Source organism: Podarcis muralis, chromosome 4 (genome assembly GCF_964188315.1).
Source record: "Podarcis muralis chromosome 4, rPodMur119.hap1.1, whole genome shotgun sequence".
Lineage (NCBI taxonomy): Eukaryota > Metazoa > Chordata > Lepidosauria > Squamata > Lacertidae > Podarcis > Podarcis muralis.
This window is the reverse complement of record NC_135658.1, coordinates 53749579-53758409: the sequence shown is the minus strand read 5'-3', so window position 1 is coordinate 53758409 and position 8831 is coordinate 53749579.

Here is an 8831-nt window from a genome sequence, read left to right as displayed (position 1 = left end):
AAGATGGAGTGTGACCAATGGCAATCTCGTCTGGATAGCCTGGCCACAGCTTTCCATCTCTGATAACTTCAAAATTTAGTAATGTGTTATTTTGGGGAATATTTTTGAAGACTGATGGAAACTTCCATTAGTTCAAATACAACTGCTAGGTTGCTCACTAGCATCAGCTGATAGGAACATCCCTTACTATTTTGAAACATCTTCTTTGGTTGCTGCTCCATTTCTAAGGGCTGGAGTCTGCCAATTCTACAGAGACTGGAGGGATGTGGGTGGCGCTGTGGTCTAAACCACTGAGCCTCTTGGGCTTGCCGATCATAAGGTTGGTGGTTCGAATCCCCACGATGGGGTGAGCTCCCATTGCTATGTCCCAGCTCCTGCCAACCTGGCAGTTCAAAAGCACAGCAGTGCAAGTAGATAAATAGATACCGCTGTGGCGGGAAGGTAAATGGCATTTCTGTGTGCTCTGGCTTCCGTCACGGTGTTCCATTTGCCAGAAGCGGTTTAGTCATGCTGGTCACATGACCCGGAAGGCTGTCTGTGGACAAACGCCAGCTGCCTCTGCCTGAAAAGCGAGATGAGCGCTGCACCCTGTAGTTGCCTTTGACAGGACTTAACTGTCAGGGGTCCTTTACCTTAACCTTTTAGTGTCCTTAAATGCAAGAGGGTTGTTCTTTGTTTCTACACAAATTTGCACAAAGATCAATACCCTAGTGTGTGGAGGGGGGAGGGATATTTTTCTTAATATTTTATTCCGTACTACTATGGTGCCAATCCCAACCAGGGATTCCACATCTACAATTGCGGATGGGGTGGGATCCAATTCACTTCAATGGGAGCATTTTCACCTCTGTATGACCACAACTGGAGGAAAGAGCTATTGCTCCCTAGCCAATATAGTAGTGTCCTAATCCGAATTGAGTCCCTGGCCCCACGCAAGCCCTCTATTTTAAGGCACAGATATATAACTAACACACAGTCTAGTCTGACTGTAAGAGCCAGTTGTCCTCTTCATGTGTTCAAAAACAGATCTGTGGAGACAAAGTGTAGGGGCAGTCTGCATGTGCTGCACTGGGCCCCAACTTTCCTGCACATGCCAGGTGTGCTTGTCCTAATGCTACCTTTCCTTCATTAAGCAGGAAGGGCAGGAACGTTCTTCTAACAAAGTTTGGCTGAACATGCTTAGATGCCTCCTTGTGATCAGGAACTCTGGCAACACATTCAATGGGAAGGTCTGAGGCTGAGCTGATGGGCGTAGGAATGTTAAAGGTGATGCCAACAGATGGATGCCCATTCAGTGTACAAACTTCATTCCGACACATGTTTATTTAAGTGTGTGAGAAGGGCTCGTTTAAAGGCTTATTTTGTGGCAACATTTGTGGTGAAGAAATACTCACCTGCCAGCATTGCATCTGCAGAATGCTAACCATTCTGAGAGTCCGTGTATCCTGCAGCAATTTGTCTCCTGGTGCAATTCGTTTGCAGAATGTTTTGCATATAGGATCACACACAACCTCACTTGAACTTCTATTAATAACAGAATATGTGGCCTCCTTAGCCTCTTCTAGCTACAGTTGCTTGAATGAGTTTTAGGGCACTGTCAGGAATGTGGCCCCCCAGAGCGCAGGGGATGAGTTAGACTCAGAGACTGAACTAGGAACCAACTCTGCAGATGAGAACTGCCTGTCAGAATCAAGAAAGGGCAGTTCAACCCCCCTTCTTGGAGAAGACACTATTAACTCTCAAGGAGAGGAAGAGTTGAAAGGCAGCCAAGGTGTCGCTAGGCAATCAGCAGATAAGCAGTGGTCTGAATCTGGGTTGAGTGAGAGTGAGGAGGAGGGGGGAGGTCTGCCTCTCAGTCCCTGATCCAGGCGTTTGGATAAAATCAGAAGGCAACAGAAGAGCAAGAGGGGAAAGGCAGGAGTCTGGCGTCCTTCCTGTTGTGGGAGGAGCGAAACTTCAGTCTGACCAACAAACGTAAATGAGAGCAGGCGAGAAGCCGGGCTCTGGATGTGTCTTTTTGTAAATAAGCCTACATAAAAACTGCCAGAGAGTCAATTACTTCTTATCAGAGCTTGCTTGTCTGCCAGAGATCATTACAGGCACATTGTAGATTTGCACCTGCCTGTTTCCCTGTTATGGTAGGGGCATCCGCATGATGTCCTCCTCATCTCAGTATTGTCCCAGACACTGCCACATCCTTTCATAGAATCATAGAGTTGGAAGAAACCACAAGGGCCATCAAGTCCAACCCCCTGCCAAGCAGGAAACACCATCAGAGCACTCCTGACATATGGTTGTCAAGCCTCTGCTTAAAGACCTCCAAAGACGGAGACTCCACCACACTCCTTGGCAGCAAATTCCACTGTCGAACAGCTCTTACTGTCAGGAAGTCCTTTAAATGTAGAGTTTTTCAATCTTGGCAGTTTCAGAAATTCCCACTCCGGGGCCAAACTGAGATTGGCCTGCGGGCTGGAGGCTCCTACCCATGCTATAAAGTTTATATCCAGAGATAACTGTGTCCCATTAGTTCTCTCCATTCCAGCAGGTCTCAGTTACACCCATTGCATTACAGCAATGCTATTTATTAAGACCCAGCACTCAAAATTGCCCATTTTGCCTTGGAGGCCTCTAGCATATAAATACTTGTGCAGTATCTCTGACACTCATGTTTTGACCTGCAATATTTTGTCCTCTCTGAATTGCTATCCCACGCCCTTGCTCTCACAATGCCTATTTCTAATCCTCCCCCTTTTAAATTATCATGATTTTCTTTTCACCTACATCTTCATCCCAGAGGCGAGTTTGTTCCAAACCAGCCCTATTCAGCACCTATCAGCTTTCCCCCACAATCAGTTTAAAAGCAGCTCTGCAACCTTTTTTATTTGAAACATCAACATTCTGGTTCCATCCCAGTTCCAGTGGAGCCTAGCTTGTCCCAAAATATTCCCCAGTGCTGAACAAATCCAAACCCCTCCTCCTGATACCATCATTTCAGTCATATATTCAGGCTACACAGCTACAGTATGCCTGTATAGCTGGCCCTGCACATGGAAATTTGTTCACCGGTCAGGAAATGCATGAAGGCTGAAACATAACTGTAAATTTACGCGCCTTCATAGCCAACAGCTGATTGGAAATCATGTGCTCATGAATATGCACACAGCCAGCATTAATTTAATTATAAAAGCATGTTTGAATTTGGTGCAACATTCTTATATTATGCCACACTGGATATGACCCAGTTAAAGTCTTAATTGGGCTAATTTAAACATTTATACTCCAACTCTCCTTCAGAAGTAACCTTTAACAAGTTCATTGCAACAAAAATTTAAGTCAGAAAGATTAAGGCAAAGCTTACAAGTAAAAAAATCAGAAACTGCTTTCCTGGAATTATTGGGAGGAGGCAGCCACCAATTATGATTATTTGAATAAACCGTTTTGAATAGTGAAGGAGCATGTCTGATGCCTCCAAGGTTTGGACTAGGTAAAGAGGCTAGGAAATCCCCACCTGGTGAAAGAGAGCTGAAAAAATATTGATCTAACAAGAACTCAAATCAACCATGCATGGTTCTCCAGTGACCTATTTCCTCTTCTGAAATTCAACGTTCTAGTCATTCAGTACATGAATATATGTTTTCTTTCCCTTGTTTGCTTCCTTCTCTATTCCCAACATCTCACCGGCCTTCAATGTTCAAGCAGCTTTCCTCACATTACTTTTCTTACATGAGGGCAATGCTGTGTGTCTGAACTTACTCAATTTTTGTTGAGTAAGCCACACCAGTGACGACGATAAAACAGAGAGTATGTTCTTAACAGGAACAGATGGAATGGTGCCCTTTAGACACATTCATATGCATTTCAGAACTTCCTTTTTCCTGGTCACTGGGTACACTACTTCCAGCTGGCCTGTTGTTATTGAGCATTTATCCTGATTTGTTTGTGGGAAGGCTAGATAATGTTGCCTCAGATCAAGTATTATCCCACACTTTCAAGTGCATTTTCCTATCACTTTCTGCACTGTGAAAAGCCCGGTCCTTTCAGGAAGTTGATTTGTTATGCAAGACCTCCAAATTCACTATAATTGTGAAACCTGAATTGCCAGTATGTGACTGAATCCTGACCCAAAACAGAGACAGTCTGGAAGCATCCAGAGCTCACAATCAGTCTCCATCTTCAGGTGTTTACATTGCTGTAAAATTTAAATTTAATTATGCCTGATTCATGCCAGTCTACACTAGAGTCGGCCTTTGTAATATTTTCCCTTCGAAGATTTCACACCAATGGCAGTTGCTTCACAATGAGATATTACTTAAACCCTCCTCCATTTCAGGTTTTGCTTAACTGAATCATATTGAATCTCAGGCACCACATATCTTTCAAGCAGTTTAATAATAATAATAATATAAATCCTTCAAAATTGTGCTCTTTTAAAGCTACCTGCAAAATGCAAACAGTTCCTGGGGGAAAAGACATTGTTGGAGAGGTGTGCTGGTGTGGACTTAGTGTCAGGAGACAAACTTACATACTTAGAAATAAATAATATTGGGACAGCAATGGGACAGAAATAAATAATAATGGGACAGCAATTATGGTTAAGTTTCATTTTCAGTTAGGCCAAGCTTGCACAACTTGTCAAGCCACCCTGAGCGCAGCTCACCAGACTTGTATTATGACGTGCCAAGTACCTGAACTCCCAAGCAAGCAACAAAAATAGGAGGTTTATTAAATCTTTTGCAGGCCACCATACTAAGGTTACCAGATTTTTTTCAATGGATCCGGGGACACTTTTCCACTTCAATTGATTTTGTATGGGGACTGATTTGTAAATTGGGGGATTGTCCCCGGGAAACAAGGATGTCTGGTAACCTTACACCATACATGGATTGTGTACAATTTATGCCAGCTTCAATCAGGCTATCAAGGTGGAAAGTCCAACCAAGTTGCTTGGAAGCCATTTTTGTTTATAAGATGACCCAAATTGATGTGAATGTGTCTATTCCCATCTTTCTATCTATTAACCTGTATTTCCTTGTGAATACTGGAATGGAACCAGGAAGCAGAAAATGAGGTCAGACAGCAAGAACAATGTAATGGATTCTTGCCATTTTAATTGCTAATCCTTTCCTTGGAAATTGCTGTTTCCATGCCATTGTTCTATTATCCTGTTATGACCCTCACATTACAGTCAAATTTGCCTTTGTCCTTTGATTCCTGTGCAAAGAGAATGGCAGCTGAGGTAATTTGAAACAGAATCTATTAGGCAAGCACACACAGGTACACATTAATAGGATTTCGTTTGAGGAACTATTTCCCCACTGTCTATAATTATCACCAACATAACAATCTTGGGCACTCTAGAAATAGACTAATGTTGTGGTTCCCAATGTGGGGCACACACTCCTCAGGGAAGCAATTTGATTTTTAAGGGGGGCAATTCAAGAATGAGTTATTAACAGTTAATGGCCTTTTAGGATTCCTCCTCATGACCAGGAGTTCACTTTTTGAATAATAAGACTTATATGCCACGGGGGGTGGGGGGTGGCATCAGGATTTTAGAGATGCATAGGTGAGGCATGGCCAAGAAAAGGTTGGGAACCACTGGACCAATGCCACCATTGCCATACACAGCCCTTTCATTTTAAAAGTGTGTGCTGCTATGCCTTGTTGGCTTTTGTCTCCCTTGAAGGGCTTCTTGCAAACCTCTAGTTCACGAAAAAAATTAAAATATATATTTAGTCATCCTCCTTATTATCCAAATGGTCTTTGGATATTGAAATATAATTCAGATTCACGATTTTGATCATTCTTTCTTGCCAGTAACACAGCTCTGCTGCTATTCATAATATCAACACAAGTGCCATCTATTTTGATTGGTGCTCTGCAAATAGCTTCACTCAGCTTTCTTACCGGTCCCTCAGGTGGTGCAATGGGTTAGTTAGTGCACCTGACTTTAACCAGAAAGTTGGTGGTTCAAGCCCACCCAGGGATAACTGTGGGCAGGATTCCTGCTTTGCAAGGGGTTGGACTAGATGACCCTCAGGGTCCCTTCTAACTTGACAATTATGAAAAGCTGGAGGATTTTTTACATAAACTAAGAACCGTTATCTGGACTGCATTTCTATTTGAACAGAAAAGTCCTAGCCTGCAATGTTGTTTGCGTTCCATTTTAAGTCAGGTGGCACTTTCAAACATGGGGGTGCGATTCAGTTGAGTTAACTAGCTTTCCTTCACTTCAGCCACAGATTCACAAGAATGCCCTTGAGTTAGGTATTTAAAGGGGTGGGGGAAAACATTGTCCAGTGCCAGAGAAATAAGACATGCGTTCTGACAGTAAGTATGACAGAGCTCATTCTTATCAATTACTGTTGCTTGATGGGCCTCATTATCACGTACACAAGAACCTAATCATTACTCAGGGACCAGTGATCATATAAATAAAAAATTACAAGAGGTGCTTAAAGCATGATTGCAATTATAAAAGTTGCTCAGCAAGACAGTGCTTACTGACACAGCAGATCTACCGCCTGTGAAAATCCAATCCCATATGCTGAGGGGAAATATATGTTGCTTTTCTTCCAGTAACTTTACAATCAGCTTCCTGAGGGAGGCCAAGACATTTCCAAGGAGGGAAGCAGACTACACCTTAAACTTTTGCATCATATCCTGACAATACAGAGGTGAAGAGTACCAGACCCCACCTTCCAAATTAGTGCAATACAAGAGGTGTGCGCCCAATGCCAATCCCAGGATGATTGTGGCAGCTAATTAGTCAGAAAACAAAACTTCCAATCTTCGCCATGGATCACAGGGTAAATTCATATCCTGCCCTGTCTCCAAATGGAAAGCAGCTATTTAGCAGTGCTTAAAAAGATGGCTAGAGATGGGATCCTGAGGAGCCTAGTAGTGTATTTGCACCAGAAGCACTGCCAGGTTTGAGAGGACTTTGGATGAGGCGCCTTTGAAGCAGGGTTGGGGATGGGGGCCTTGTTGAGTGGCAGGGCACTCATCCAATTGACACACTTCTGTCTCTTGCTCGCCCACCTGCTGTTGACACTCTTCTCCCACACAGACCCAAGGGCCACTGCCATGGGAGGAATATGTAGGTAAAGGAGCAATGCTGCTTACCACAAACTAGAAAACAAAGCAATGTGCTGATAGCGGCTGAGGCTTTGTAGTCATCCGCCACAACTTTTAACTAACAATATTTCCCCCAAACAATGAGAGCGGCATTGAACTTAGCCAATCAGACACTACCTTTGGGGTTGTGAGGCCACAGAGAGTACTGGGGCAAGGAGGGGTTGATCTAAGGTTGCTTGACCTGCTTCCTGCATGCTCCGCCCAAAGCTGGCATCTGGTTGGCTCCTCTCATTGCCACTCTCATTGCCTTGGGGGTATGTATATTAAATTGGTGGTGTGCGCACTTTGCTTTCTAGCATGCTGTCAGGGGACTGCCATCAAAAGGGGGGAGGGGGGCACATGAATACAGGGAGCCTCCAACATTCAGAAGTTGCTCTTCATCAGGCACTGGAGAGAACCACGCCTCCAGTGAAGCAGAGGGGGAAAGGAGGGGCGAGGCGAGGGAAAGGCTCACAGAGGCTACAGGGAGCGCAAGCGCTTCGCTTAGCCAGGCTGGTCAGGAAACAGACATGCCGCTTCCATCGCCCAATTTGCGCACAGCGATGAAATGGAAGAAGGGGAGGCGGAGATTTGGGGTGTCTAAGTTCTTATGTTGGGGGGGGGGACCGGAAGGGCCCACTCCCGGAATCTGCAAGTGACTGAGACAGACATGAACTTTGGGGTTCTGCACTGTACATAAAGGTAAAGGTACCCCTGCCCGTACGGGCCAGTCGTGACCGACTCTGGGGTTTCGTGCTCATCTCGTTTAAGAGGCCAGGAGCCAGCGCTGTCCGGAGACACTTCCGGGTCATGTGGCCAGCATGACAAAGCTGCTCTGGCGAGCCAGCACCAGCGCAGCGCACAGAAACGCCGTTACCTTCCCACTATAAAGCGGTACCTATTTATCTACTTGCACTTGAGGGTGCTTTCGAACTGCTAGGTGGGCAGGAGCTGTGGCCGAACGATGGGAGCTCACCCCGCCGCGGGAATTCGAACCACCGACAATACGATCGGCAAGTCCTAGGCACTGAGGTTTTACCCACAGCGCCACCCGCATCCCTGCACTGTACATAGTTTGCACTAAATAAAACCTGTAAAAGACAGGTTGGAGTCCTGGCTGTTTACTCACAAGCAACCACCTGCAAACCTGACACATGCTGTGGCTTGCCATCTTACCTACCACTGCCACTCTGGATTCATTGAGGGAGACTTTCAGCCTAGGCCCCAAAGCCCAATACTAGTAGTGCCACTAGGAAGCACAAATTAACTTTTAAGAATCCGCCTAGTCTAGTATTGCATCCTTTGATTACCTGTGCTCCTTATGACTCTTGAAGATACCGAAGATTGAGCATGTGATCTTATACATGCAAAACTGTACCAATGAGCTGCGCTCCATCTTCATATATAGCAGTAAATAAATTGTGGTTTACAAAGTCATCAAGGCAGATTACAAGATGCCTTGTACTATTCATAACCCTTGGAACCGAACTCCAGCATAAGATGAAAGATTCCTGTGCATCATTAAACTAGGCCATCAACAGGGTATTTAAAAGGATATCTATAGTTTCTATTAACTCATTAAAGTCTTACACAAAAAGCCAATAAGCAGAAGATTCACATCGGTGTTCATCCTGCTCTATGGGAACAAACTGAACTGACATCTAAAGGCAATATGGTTAACAACCTAAAAAAGGCCAGCAGGATATTTTGAGTTA